We start from the raw sequence: 12,699 nt of genomic DNA, 5'->3' as shown, positions 1-12,699 counted from the left end.
CGTTTTTGTTCCGGCTCTATTGCCACTGTCGGCTTTCACCGCAAGACGACGACTACTAGGAAACTGTGAAGTGAAATATTAGAAGAGATGTCTCAGCCTCGCAGTTGGGCCTTGCAATTACAGTAGTTTTCTTGCTCAGCATTAGAAGGGGACATAAGTTATTTTTAAAGATTTTTCCAAAAAAGACATTTCTCGCCGACGCTGGAGCACATCCTATCTGGCCCCGCCGAGCCAGACGGAAGGAGAGGTGCAGATGCAGCCGAGCCTACGAGCGGCCCATGCCGACGTGCGTGACGAGGCGGAACCTGTGACAAGCTGTCTGACGGCATAACTGAAATATGTAGCTGCAGAGATAAATATGTACTGTAGTGGTTATCTCATGGTGAAGTTCAGTGAGTGGTATGGCTGACAGGAAATTAGTATCAAGGCGAAATTGATGAACTTGTATTCGAGTAAAACAGCACGTTCAAAAGTATTTTTATTCGGCAGTCTGTTGCCGATAAAAAAGAGCGGCCCTGCGGAAATAGGTTCTTGCCAATTCTGGTATCGAAAAAGGCGGTTTAGCCGGCAGGTGATCGGACAACCGAGTTACATTTGGATTGGTATGCTTCTTTTTCACCTAAATGAAGAACGCTGGCTTTTAAATGCGTCCGGGGCCGCTTAGAGATTACTGAGGCACCATCGTTAAAAACAATCTGTGAATCAACTCATTTTGACGCAATATGCGGGGCCATATTAATGCAATATATATCCAGGCGCTTAGGTGTCTTGGAAGGTACGTTTTGTATATTAGAGGAAGGAATGGCTGAAGTACATGGAGAATAAATGGAGCCTATTCAGGCTGATTCATCGAATAAATTATCGTCCGATGCGTGTTTTGTACGTGCTTATGGCTTGTTCTGCAACACTTCTAGAGTATGTATCTTTTGCATTTCAATACAGTTCAAACTCCATGAATTCAACTCAAAATGTATAGCGAAATGTTTCGATTTGTCAATAAAGTCATGTAAAAATAGCAGCAAATAAGGTTATAAGCAGCTTATTAGCTCGATTACGTAATACTCAAGCTAGTCACGCGGTTGTAGAAGGGATTCTGCATATCTAGAAACTGCCTATTATAAGAAGTCTAATCGTTATACTAATGCACTATAGATAGCATAAAAAGAATTTTAAAAAATATGTGTTTAGTTTGTCAACTCTTTTGGCATCGAAGAACGCCAGGAAAAGGCTGCACCGGTAAGTTAAATTTATTTAGGTTGCCTCCATCCGATGAAAAAAATAGCATAAAAAGAATAAAAAAATATGTGTTTAGTTTATCATTTCTTTCGGCATCGAAGAACGCCAGGAAAAGGCTGCACCGGTAAGTTAAATTTATTTAGGTTGCCTCCATCCGATGAAAGCTATGTGGCGTTAAAATGAGTTCAAGAGACCGAAGGCTACCCTCGAGAACATCCAGCCTTTACCTCGTCAGTTGGTTGCACAGCACTTCAGCAAGCCGTTTTACCACCCGGCAGTTCGGACTGGGTACATTCCTTTTTCGTTCTTTCTGTTTGCCGTCCCTAACGCCTGTCAGTCGGTGTCGATGGTTTAGATATGGTTTCGTTGCTACGAAGCGGAGTCACTTGCGCCAGAAATAAATGATCGAGGAGGGTTTTCAGTAGAAGCGCCACTCTCAGTGGGGTAATCCGTGTGTCGGACTAGGCAGTAACGCTAAATATGCGGATGAGATATATCCGCGTGTTCCCTTATAAGAACGCATCTCACAATTCGTGATTTAAACACGTTCATTGGCTTTATGCCTACTGTCAGTCGGTTCTGTTTGCTGAAATGTGGCCTTTATTTTCTTATCCTATGACACACTTAGGGGAAGAAGCAATTTTTTTTAATGCGTCATGACATTAGGTACTGTACGCAAATCTAAAATAGATAACCTACAACTTTCGACCCAATCCTTGCTTTACAAAAATACATTTTGTGTCACGCATCTATGCCGTTGCAATCATACCAGAAATCTTGTATAACTACAACCCTGCTGAAACTTATTGCGATTCCAATGAACAGTAAGCTATACTACACTAAAGTGCCATGGCAGTCATAAGAAGAACTTCACACAAAATTAGGAACACAGAACTGGACTGAGATCTGTATAACGCCCGAGTCTTTTTCGTCGTCAGTAGCCGTTGCATGCCTTTAGGTTCGTGAATTTGCGCTTGCTTACTTTTTCTCTATTTCAGGTAGTGCTCTTCACAGTTGCATCGCACTACTTGAATCTGAGCGACAACTACGGTGTCGCTGTGGTTGGAACCGTCCCTGAAAAGTAAGCTCACGGTAAACAAACTTCTTTGTTGGCAAGCACGAACTTGTTGCTTATTCCAGCCGAAGAAGGAGAGTCGAACTGGCAGAGCACCATTATCTCTGGCAAAGAGTCCTTCAAAAACTGAAATATTATGGTTTGGTTTAATACTGGTTGACGTGAAAGCGATTGAGAGAACTCAGCGGCGAGCGGCAGCGACAGGTTGAAACATTTTTAACGTGTTGGAACTGCGTCGCACTCGCCGCTATACAGCCTCTGCTACAGCTCAAAGTAAGTTTTTGCGTAGGCGCGGCAGAAATTGCTCGCATTTTGGCTTGCATATTGTTATATGCTGTACCATGCTGGCATTCAGCAAGTGAAGAAAGAAGTGTCTGGGTGTGTGGACGAAGACGACGCTCAGTGTTGAGTTGTGCGGCTAAGCGGTGCCCAGCGATTTCAGAGTGATATTAGCCATCGGTGCGTGATTTCCACTCGTGACAATGTGAAACACGCTTTTATGAAGCGTGTGGCGTCCCGAGAAGTGCTCGCGTAGACTTATCGTATACGATCAATGAATTCAAATCTTTCAAGATAGCTCCCAGTTTCCGCTGAATACGTGCCTTTCCTCCTAGTGTGCCAGCAGCTCAACCGTTTTGCTGAGTTACTGAACCTGAGTGAATGAGCCAAACTATTATAGAACTGCATCACAAGGGAAGAAAACAGATGGTTTCGAACCTCGTATTTTCAGCTCTTGCGCCGTATCAGTGCTCTTTGTCATGGTCCTAAGGCCGTGCACATTTAAAACAAAGGCAGTCGATGTGTATTTTGGATGGCCAGTATTTTATTTTATTTCTCCTATCATAAATTAAAGGAAAACATAGGCAGTTCCTTGGGAAGTGAATGATAGCGTGATTCGATGTTGAGGCCCATTCATACCCGTGCCTGCGTCTGGCAAATGGATTCGGTCGTAGCCCTGGCTGCGTGGGTGTCGACGGGGCGCTGCTGGCAGTCCGAGGAAAGTGCCCAATATGGTATTCAGCAATACAGCGCGCAAAAGTGCATTGTTAGATTGATGGAAAGCCCGAGCTTGATTGTGGAATTCTTTAGCTAAGCGCAGGGTTTTTGCTCTTATTGCGTATGCATCTTATTGCGTATGCACCGTGTGTAATCCTGCAGTGGTGAGGTTCGACATGTAGTGACAGCGCCCGAAGGATTTCCCCATCGTGTCAAAGCTAGAATAACATATAGAAGAGTGGAATACATTAGAAAGAGAAACAATAGTCAGCATACAGGAATGTCAGTAATATTAGAATATGTAAATTTAGAACGTAAGTAATATTATGCTTTGCAGAGACGGATTTGGAAGTCACTTCAGCGAGTTGCCGTCAGAAAGAGAAATCCCATTGGAGGCGTTAATTTTTGTGAACTTTTTTCTCAAAGCGGGGCGGTCAGTGGTTTTTCTATGCAACTTTTATTGCCCCTCTCTCCCCTTTATTGTAAACTCTCAAAATGACAAAAAAAAAAAAACTAAATAAATGTGAGAGAAAGCCCGCACCGAACCAGAAGTTATCGCAGGCAAAAGCCAATTGAATATAAAAGAAAATGGGAAACTCCCAAGAGAAAATTTAAAGAAAGCCAATCAGAAGGAAAAGAAGACTATGGAACAAATGTCGGGCGGCAAAAGTGGTTTTTAGGGCGACAAAATGACTCGTTATAGAGAAGAAAAAAAAAATACAAGGCTGGATCCAGCGTGCCAAGGTACTTCCGATGTACTCGCAAGTGGCCACGATGAAGGAAGGGGCGGGGAACTGTGTGAAGGAAGAGAAGTCAAGGATAGAAGACGAGGGGAATAAAAAAATGGAGAAAGGGGAGCGGGGGCAGCTCAGTGGGGTAAAGAATTCAGGTCCCAAGAACAAAAAATAAACTTTCTGTATTAAATATATGCGGGAGTAGAATGGGCCAAATAATGGACCTCTTTACAGGTCATTATTTTAAGCCCTGTGAGAGGCACGCTAAAGCCTCGGTGCGGGTCTATTCTACAGCAAAGCGGACATCATGTATGTGATTAAGCTCAGTTATAAGCAAATAATCAAGAAAATATGAACATATTTAGTTTAGCGGTCAACATAATACTAAAAAAATGAAGCTTGTAAAACTAAAGCTGAGTATAGCTTTTAAAGTTTCTTTATCGGCATGCAGTTCAAAATATTTAACCTTAAATTTGCATTTTAGCTCGTAAAGCTGGCTAGCCGCAATGCACATTCCTTTCCACGGAAATAACGCTCACTGCTTTTACGGCATAAAATGGACAAACGACGCCATTTTAAAAATATGCATTGTGGGAAGCCAGCTTTGCGAGCCAAAAAATGCGTATTTTTCAAGTAAATATTTCTAACTGCGCAGCCGATAATGAAAATTTAAAAACTGGACTCACCTGTTCTGTTCACAACCTTTAAATTATTAATATAATTTTGGCCCCTGAAATAGCCATAAAATTTGATTACTTAATTTTGGCAAAATTTTCTAAATTACTGAGCTCTATCACGTAAAGGGGTAGTCAAAAGTTCCCAGGCCGCAGGTTCTGCTTCTGGTCGGCATATTCTGGCACTTAAGGTCCCATTAAAGTAATCAATTATCTCGGAGGTTAGAATAATTCCTTTTGTACCCTGCACAGATATTTTGAGACTTGGGGCTGTTCTAGCTGCCTAACTATACTGCTCAGAAAAAAGGCGGTGTGGCCTGGGAACTTTTGACACCCCCAAACAATGCCCGCTTTGCTGTACAATCCAGCTGTACAGACCGCATTGACCTATCTAGCACGGGGCTTAATATAACGGTCTGTAAACAGTTAAAAAACACTGCACACAAGCATTGAAGTGGCTGCGCAGCGGGACAAACTGGCAGGCATCTCAAGAGACTTTTATTTTCAAGCAGGAGAGCCACACTGTTCGTTAGTGGTGAAAACGGATTGCTAGGTTAATAACGTACATGACGAAAATCGCAGCTGAAGAGGCACCGATTCACAGAAGAGACACACATACACATAGACAAGGACGATGTTGTGTCTTCTCTGCATCGTTGTCTGTGCACTGCGATTTTCATCACGTGTGAAGACCAGCTAGCTCAACATTCTACTGTATAACTGAAAGACTCTGCTTTACTATAAGCATAACTATTCTGAAGAAAAAGGGAACTGTTAATTCGAAAGCTGTTGCTTCGTTGTTTTCACTTAGCTTTGTTGTTTCAATTTCTTCTTTGTGAACTTAAAATCTGTAAAGTAGTTAAAATCGTGAATTGTAAAATAGTGAACCAGGCTTATTTCAGAGTCATTGCTAAATTCTATGTTCGTAGCAGCTAAAAAAGAGACGATCGCGTGATATTGTGATGGACAGGCGCCTATTATATATGTTCTATATTGATTTGCTGGTAATAAGTAAGCATATTTCCTTCCGTGAGCACAATGCCAAGCGCCTGTGAGTCTGCAATCGCGTCCAAAGCATGTTGCAGCAAGGTGGCATTGCTCTGAAACCTCGTTTCTTGTCGTTCCTCCACCTGCTGTCCAGACTGCCGGAGCCCTCTATACCGAGCTTCAACGCCTCTCTGATAGCTCGCATCCTGCCGGATTCTTTTGTCATGGCCGTAGTGAGCTTTGCCATCACTCTGTCTCTGGGACGGATTTTCGGCCAAAAACACAGTTACGTCATCGACGCGAATCAGGTATGAGCGCACTTCCACGAGTGAAGGCCTGTCTTGTTAGGAAAGTGGATATTTATTTTATTGCTTGCCGAAAAGGCAAATATATAGCGCATTCCTTTAGCGCAGCGATGCTTTGTATTTTTTCATTTTCGTTTTATGCTTCCACCCTCCTGGGCTCTCTCATATCAGTACAAGCTGCACAGAAAAAAAAAAAAAGACTACTGCAGCATCTGCATCGAGTAATGAGAAAGCGCGGATACTGCAGTTGATTGTTTCTGGTTGCTTAATTCACTTCTTGTTTACCCATTTTAGTCTTTGGTACTTTCAAATTGCGCGCCGATTGCTTCCTATGCCCTTTTTTGGCTCGCCTTCAGGCTGCGTGACACCACATTTTTGACGTCCCCTTAATTTACTGATTAAAATAACTATTTTAGTATTTGATACATTCAAATGTGGCGACAAGCCATTGACTAATGAGACCATTTTCGCCTTTACTTTTAAATTTTGCATCCAAATAATTACCCAATTAACTTATTTGCCTAATTATTTTCTCGGACACAACATTACGTCGCCCTCTATCGACTGACACCGCTCATTAGCCTCTACCACTTCTCAATTGCTCACAACTGCAGCGGACACGATTTTGCGGGCACGTTCTGCGGACGCTACCTGCAGACAGAAATCTTTGAACAAAGCGGAGTAATGCTTTCGAATTAATAAACTGCGTAACCTATCTGCCTTGATACGCGGCCGCATGAGCAGTGTTACTGCCCGTGGCAATGTATATGTGCGCTGCTAAGGACACGGGTGCTATTACTTCGCGTCCGACTTCTAGCGCAAAACGCTCGAATACTGTGCCGGAGTACCCGGGTTCTAACCCCACCGCGGTGGCTGCGTTCTGACACAGAAAAAACGCAAAAGGCGTTCATCTGCCGCGTAATGTCATGGTACCTTAAAGATTCCCAGGGGGTTGAAATTGTTTTGGGGCAGCTACTTCTTTTAAGGTGAAAGCCTTTATTGCCTCAGCGTTGTAGTCAGCAAGTGTCACGCTTTTGCGGCGACTCTGATTGGTCGAGACGGAATAACATTATGGAGATCTCGACCAATTATAGAGCACAACCAGAGTATGCGCGAATGCATTCTTTATATGGCCATACGGCAATCAATAATCAAATACTAAATAATCACTAACAAATAATACTAATTATAATTATTGACTAATTATTTATTAGCAATAATGACTAATTAAATATTAATTGCTAATTATGCCGCGCACCCGCTGAAATCAATCACAAAACAGTGAACGTACGACCACTGCGAGGATACAAGGAGCGTGATCTCGTCGCTGCATGCTACATGCGCTGCAGCTGCGTAGCAGAATGCAGCACTCAGGAAACTCCAGCTTTCGCCTTTCATCAATTTAGTCGCCAAAGTGTCCTCGGATTTTTCTTCTTTCACTCTCAACATCCTTCCTTGCCTTACGGCGCCGTTCAGGTGTCCAACGAGGTGTGGCTACCACGGCGCTTTTCCTTCCCTATCCTGCAAACCCGATTTATATATTATAGAAAACTGCTGTTTTAATACGACAGCATTCGCCACAAATAAAGTAGTTATGTGTCACGCAATTCTTTGATTGATCAAAACGTCATGAGACATTCTTAAGCCAAGTCTAGAGAAAGCGATAGGTGCGAGGTCACGTGATCTAATCCCCTAGAGCTCAGTTTTCACTAAAACTTGGGATGTCACGAAACCACCTTATGTTAACAACCTGTCACCCAATCAGACCAATCCGTAGCTGAGTGCTGTCAGTTGACATTCCCGAGCGCTGGTTAGTTGTTGAATGTCTGTGACGCCGCAAACATGACCCCCAAGTGTTCCGCGCGACTTGAACCTCTCAACCGATTGGGTAACTTCGTGGCACTTTGCAGGTACTCCGGCAGTGATTGGTTGGCGAATAATGTGACATCACAAGCACACGAGACACAACAGGTGCGAGTAAACAGGTATACTCAGAAAGATGACTAGTGAATGGCGGATCATTAATTGGTCGACAGGTTGTGTTGACAGACCACCTGACATGGTCGAATTGGGCGACGTTCCGATGCGCTGATTGGCCGCGAAAGTGTGGAATGTCATAGAGAGAGAGAAAGAGAGAGAGGAGGCCCAGATGTCCTGCCAGTTAGGAGATGTGCTCCTCCGGTGACATGTCTGAGAGATGGATCAGTAGGCTCAATCCACAACCTCCTATAACTTCTAAAAATGAAAAACAAAAAGGAAGAGGGGGGTATTCAGCTCTGCCTTTACGGATGACTGGACAGCGTTAAGGTCTTCTTCCTGCAGCTCCCTTGGGGATAGCCTTCGTGTACGTGCACTTCTCCATTCTCTCAAAGAATCACCAGTCCCTTAATTTGTGCATCTACAGTTAGCGCGGAAGTGTTAATTCAGCGGTCCCAAAGACGAGCAGAATCTTGCCTTGCTTAAGGATTCGTGCCCATGTTTGAGCCATGACCGTGCACAGCAAGACAATGACAGTTATCCAAGCATAGCCATGGCGCTGTCCGAAGGCTACCACTCCAAGCAAAGTATTACCCTCTTCGAGGCACTACCCCTATAGGCCGCGCACCCACGTTCTTATACGTCTGGTGGTTTTTGTACAATCTGCATGGTAGGTTCCGACTGTATGTTAATGAGAATGTGCAAGATGATGCAGGCACAAATAGAAAAACTCTATAAAGAAGCATAATAGAATGTTCGCTTTACAAAAAGGAGTGCCGCGTGGCTGTGCAAACGAATCTGAGAGCCCACAGAAAATTTATAATGACGGTGAAAATGCGATCACAAAGCATGCATTCACCGGGCTGTACACAGCACGATGTCCGCGATTAGACAGAACAGCCAGTCGGGTTTCATTCTAAGGCATAAGATGGAGCGGTCAACTCAAAGAGCGGCCTGCAATTTCTCTATTTCTCCCCTACTCGTCACGTCTTACTGCTTTCCACTCGTGACACTTATATATTATTTGATACTTCTGAAGGTGGCTAACCGAAGTGATATTGTTACATTAGGTGGTGCGTGCACTGATATGCGCATAAAGAAGGAAGAAGAACCTCGTGAGTTTTGGGGAAGACGACGTTCGAGCAGAGTCGGCTGGTGCCTGCAGAAAACGCATGTTTCTTGAAAGCCTTGTCTTCTGTGTCTGTGCTCTGCAAACCCAAGCTGAACTACCCCATAACAACTTGGTGGAGGCAGTTTCGACCCCCCTTGCCACACCTCCTCGTATTTCCGAGCCAGAAACTTGGATTTTCGCAGTGGACGCCACCTCCCCGAGCTCAACCCCTGCCATATTAAGCATGGCATCCCAGGACACACCGACCGCTACCAAAACTCCAGCTGCCCCCATGGTCTTAACCAAAATCCGCCATCCGCCTATTTTTACTGCCGAAGACAAGAAGGATGATGAAGATTTTCTCAATGAATACGAAAGCTGCAGCAAGAATAACCGGTTGGATGCTAGCATAATGCTTGCAAACATCATCTTCTATCTAGCGGGAACGCCGAAGACCTGGTCTATCAACCACGAACAGGAGATGCCTACTTGGAACATCTGCCAACAAAAACTTCAGGACTTGTTCGCCAAGCCAATTAGGCGAGCTCTAGCAGCCAAGAAAGGCCTGGCTTCTCGTGCTCAATCGTAAACCGGATCATACCTCGCCTACATACAGGACGTCCTCGCCCTGTGTCGAAAGGGGGGCACCTTCATGACCGAAGCTGATAAGGTGGGCCATATATTAAACGGTATTGCTGATGACGCATTGAATATACTTCTCTGCAAAGACTGCTCTACGGTGGACTCAGTCCTGCAAGTGTGTCACCGTTTCGAACAGGCCAAGCAGCGCCGCATCGTCCACCGGTTTGAGAGCCTTCCCAACACGGCGATTACATCCTCATGTGCCGATCTGCCCACTTTGCAGCAGCCTTCAAGTCAGAATAACCTCACTACCATCGTCCGCAGCCAAATCGAGGCCTTGACTCCTGTCACACTTACATCACCTCCTGTAGAGGCAACAATGGCTATGATACAGGCTGTTGCCCGCCAAGAATTCGCGAAAGTGGGCCTCGTTTCCAACCCTACCACGCCACCCCCTGCACCACAGCCAGTACCAGTGGTTACTGACGCTACCCCAACCGCGCCCAACACACCACGCTACTCTGCCCGCAATCCTGCGGAGTGGCGCACATCTAACGACAGCCCTATTTGCTTCGTCTGCTGTCGAGCTGGCCTTCAGTTGAACTCCAAGAAGTGTAGCTTTGGCCGCTGGGAACTAAATGTCCTAGGACATTTGGTCAACATCTATGGCTTCGAGCCGGACCCGACAAACTTCGTGCTGTATTTTCTTATACCGAAATCTAGCAGCGACGTGAGTAGCTTCCTCGGACTTTGCTCATATTTCCGGCGATTTGTACCAAACTTCGCGGAAATCGCCCGTCCACTGACGCAGCTTCTGAAAAAAAGAGGTCTCCTTTTCCTGGGGCCACAAACAATCGGCCGCGTCGCTCTTATTGCCCACCTCACCGGTCCGCAAGTGTTGGCTCACTTCAATCAGTACGCACCGACGCAAGTGGTCATGGAATTGGTGCCGCTCTCGCACAACGTCAGCTCGGTTTACCTCGCGTCATCGCCTATGCCAGCCGACTCCTCTCTGCGGCCGAAGAGAATATTATTCTAGCCCTAGTCTGGGCCCTTACTTGTATGCGCGGCTATTCACAGTAGTGTGTGACCACCACGCATTGTGTTGACTTTCGACACTCAAGGACCCTACTGGCCGCCGTAGACGTTGGGCCTTGCGCCTTCAGGAGTACAATTTCACAGTAGTTCATAAGCCTGGCCAGTTGCGTCGATTGTCCGTTCCGTCCTCCAGTCGACCCGCCAAGCCAACCTGACTATGACAATGACGCTTGCGTGTTCTCTATTTCTGACTTTTCCAACATTCGCCGTGAGCAACGCTAGGACCCTTAGCTTCGCGAAATTATCAATCGCCTCAGCGCCGATCGCCATGACCCTTCCCTTCCCTTTGTTTGTTTGTGCTCCACTACGGCACCTTATACCAGCACAATATGCGACCTGATGGCCCCGACCTTGTACTAGTAGTCCCTCAGCACCTACGCACAGCCGTCCTTGAACAGCTTCACGACGTTCCCACAGCAGGTCATCTAGGCGTCTGCCGCGCATACGACAGTGTGAGCCATCGGTTCTTTTGGCCAGGCCTCTACTGCCCAGTCCGCCGCTACGTGGCTGCTTGTGACCGCTCGCCAGAAAAAGCCACCAGTTTTACCAGCTGAACTTCTGCAGCCGATCGACATCCCCATAGACCCACTTTCTCGAGTGGGTCTGGATCTCCTAGGGCTTTTCCCACTGTTTGCATCAGGGAACAAATGGATTGCGGTGGCCACTGATTACTCCACACGCTACGCGGTCACATGAGCAATGCCAACCAGTTGTGCAACTGATGTGGCTGCTTTCCTCCTCAATGACGTTATACTCGTCCATGAAGCTTCCCGCCGACTGCTCACCGACCGTGGCCGCTGCTTTCTTGCGCATGTAGTGGACGAGATCCTACGGTTGTGCAACTTTCGTCATTATTTCACGACTGCCTACCATCCACAGACGAACGGGCTTACCGAACTCCTTAACCGGACACTGACTATGCGGTCTATGCGCGTTTCTGATGACCACCGCGACTGGGACATAACGCTGCCATTTGTGACATCATCAATCAATATGAATATCATGCAATCGTACCCGAACTTGCTTCTGCCTCTTATTTTATCGCTGATTAATAAAAAAGCGATCTTTATGGAATCCGGACGTATGGTTTCTGATTCGGCTTCTCGCGCACACGTCCTACTGTGCGTTGAAATAATCGCTGTATTCGGCATATGTTAAAATGCGCTTGCACACACAAATGTCTTTCCACCACCGTGATAAATAATATTAAGTTTCTTGTAAAAACGAAAGCAGACTAATATGCAGATGTAGAAAGATTTGATGTTGGGAAAAGTTTAGGGTCGCCGGAGAAGGCGCAAGCAGCGAACGCGATGGTTAGATGGCATCCTCGAGGCACTGCAGATGAAGTTATGTGATGTTAGGAAGATAGTGAGAGACTGGAAAGCGTGGCGTGACATGGTCCATAGGGTCACGAAGAGTCGGACACGACTGAACGACTGAACTGAACTGATTACTCTTCCCAATCCATTGCAGGAGTTCCTTGCTCTCGGAGCGAGTCATGTCTTCTCCTCGTTCTTCTCCTGCTTTCCCATTGCTGCTTCCGTGCCTCGCAGCGCCGTCCAGGAGGGCGCCGGAGGCAAGACACAGGTTGGCCTCTTGCTCGTGTCGAATACAGATGACGGCTGATAATTTAACATAATGCGGTTTCTTACGATTACATGTTAATTCGTATGAGGGATAATATAGGGCTGCAAATTAAGGGATTAGTTATTAAATGGGCACCAAATTGCCTATGCAAAGAAGCATCGGCTAGGGCAGCTACAGACGGGAGACAACAACGCTGTCTCATCATGCCTTTTTAGGTGCAGCCGAAGTGTCTCCAAAAGGTTATTTCACTCTTATTTTACACTACCTAATTTTCTAAAATAAGAATTCTAGCGGTACACCAGTATCCAATAGGTTGAGGTATAGTAGTTTGCCTGTA

General features: G+C 45.7%; 1 pseudogene across 1 annotated transcript in view; it reads left to right on the top strand.

Annotated features, from left to right (window-relative positions):
- The window catches only part of LOC146193820 (prestin-like), a 170,623-nt pseudogene that overhangs the window by 124,716 nt on the left and 33,208 nt on the right, over window positions 1-12,699 (top strand). The window contains exons 8-10 of the transcript XR_014706868.1: window positions 2,235-2,317; window positions 5,857-6,010; window positions 12,249-12,362. The product of XR_014706868.1 is annotated as a prestin-like (transcript). The remainder of the gene's footprint in view (window positions 1-2,234; window positions 2,318-5,856; window positions 6,011-12,248; window positions 12,363-12,699) is intronic.

Source organism: Amblyomma maculatum, chromosome 4, assembly GCF_055883805.1.
Source record: "Amblyomma maculatum isolate TAMU_Amacu chromosome 4, ASM5588380v1, whole genome shotgun sequence".
Classification (NCBI taxonomy): Eukaryota; Metazoa; Arthropoda; class Arachnida; order Ixodida; family Ixodidae; genus Amblyomma; species Amblyomma maculatum.
The sequence above is the reverse complement of the archived record's forward strand: the minus strand, read 5'-3'. Positions and strand labels throughout refer to the sequence as shown.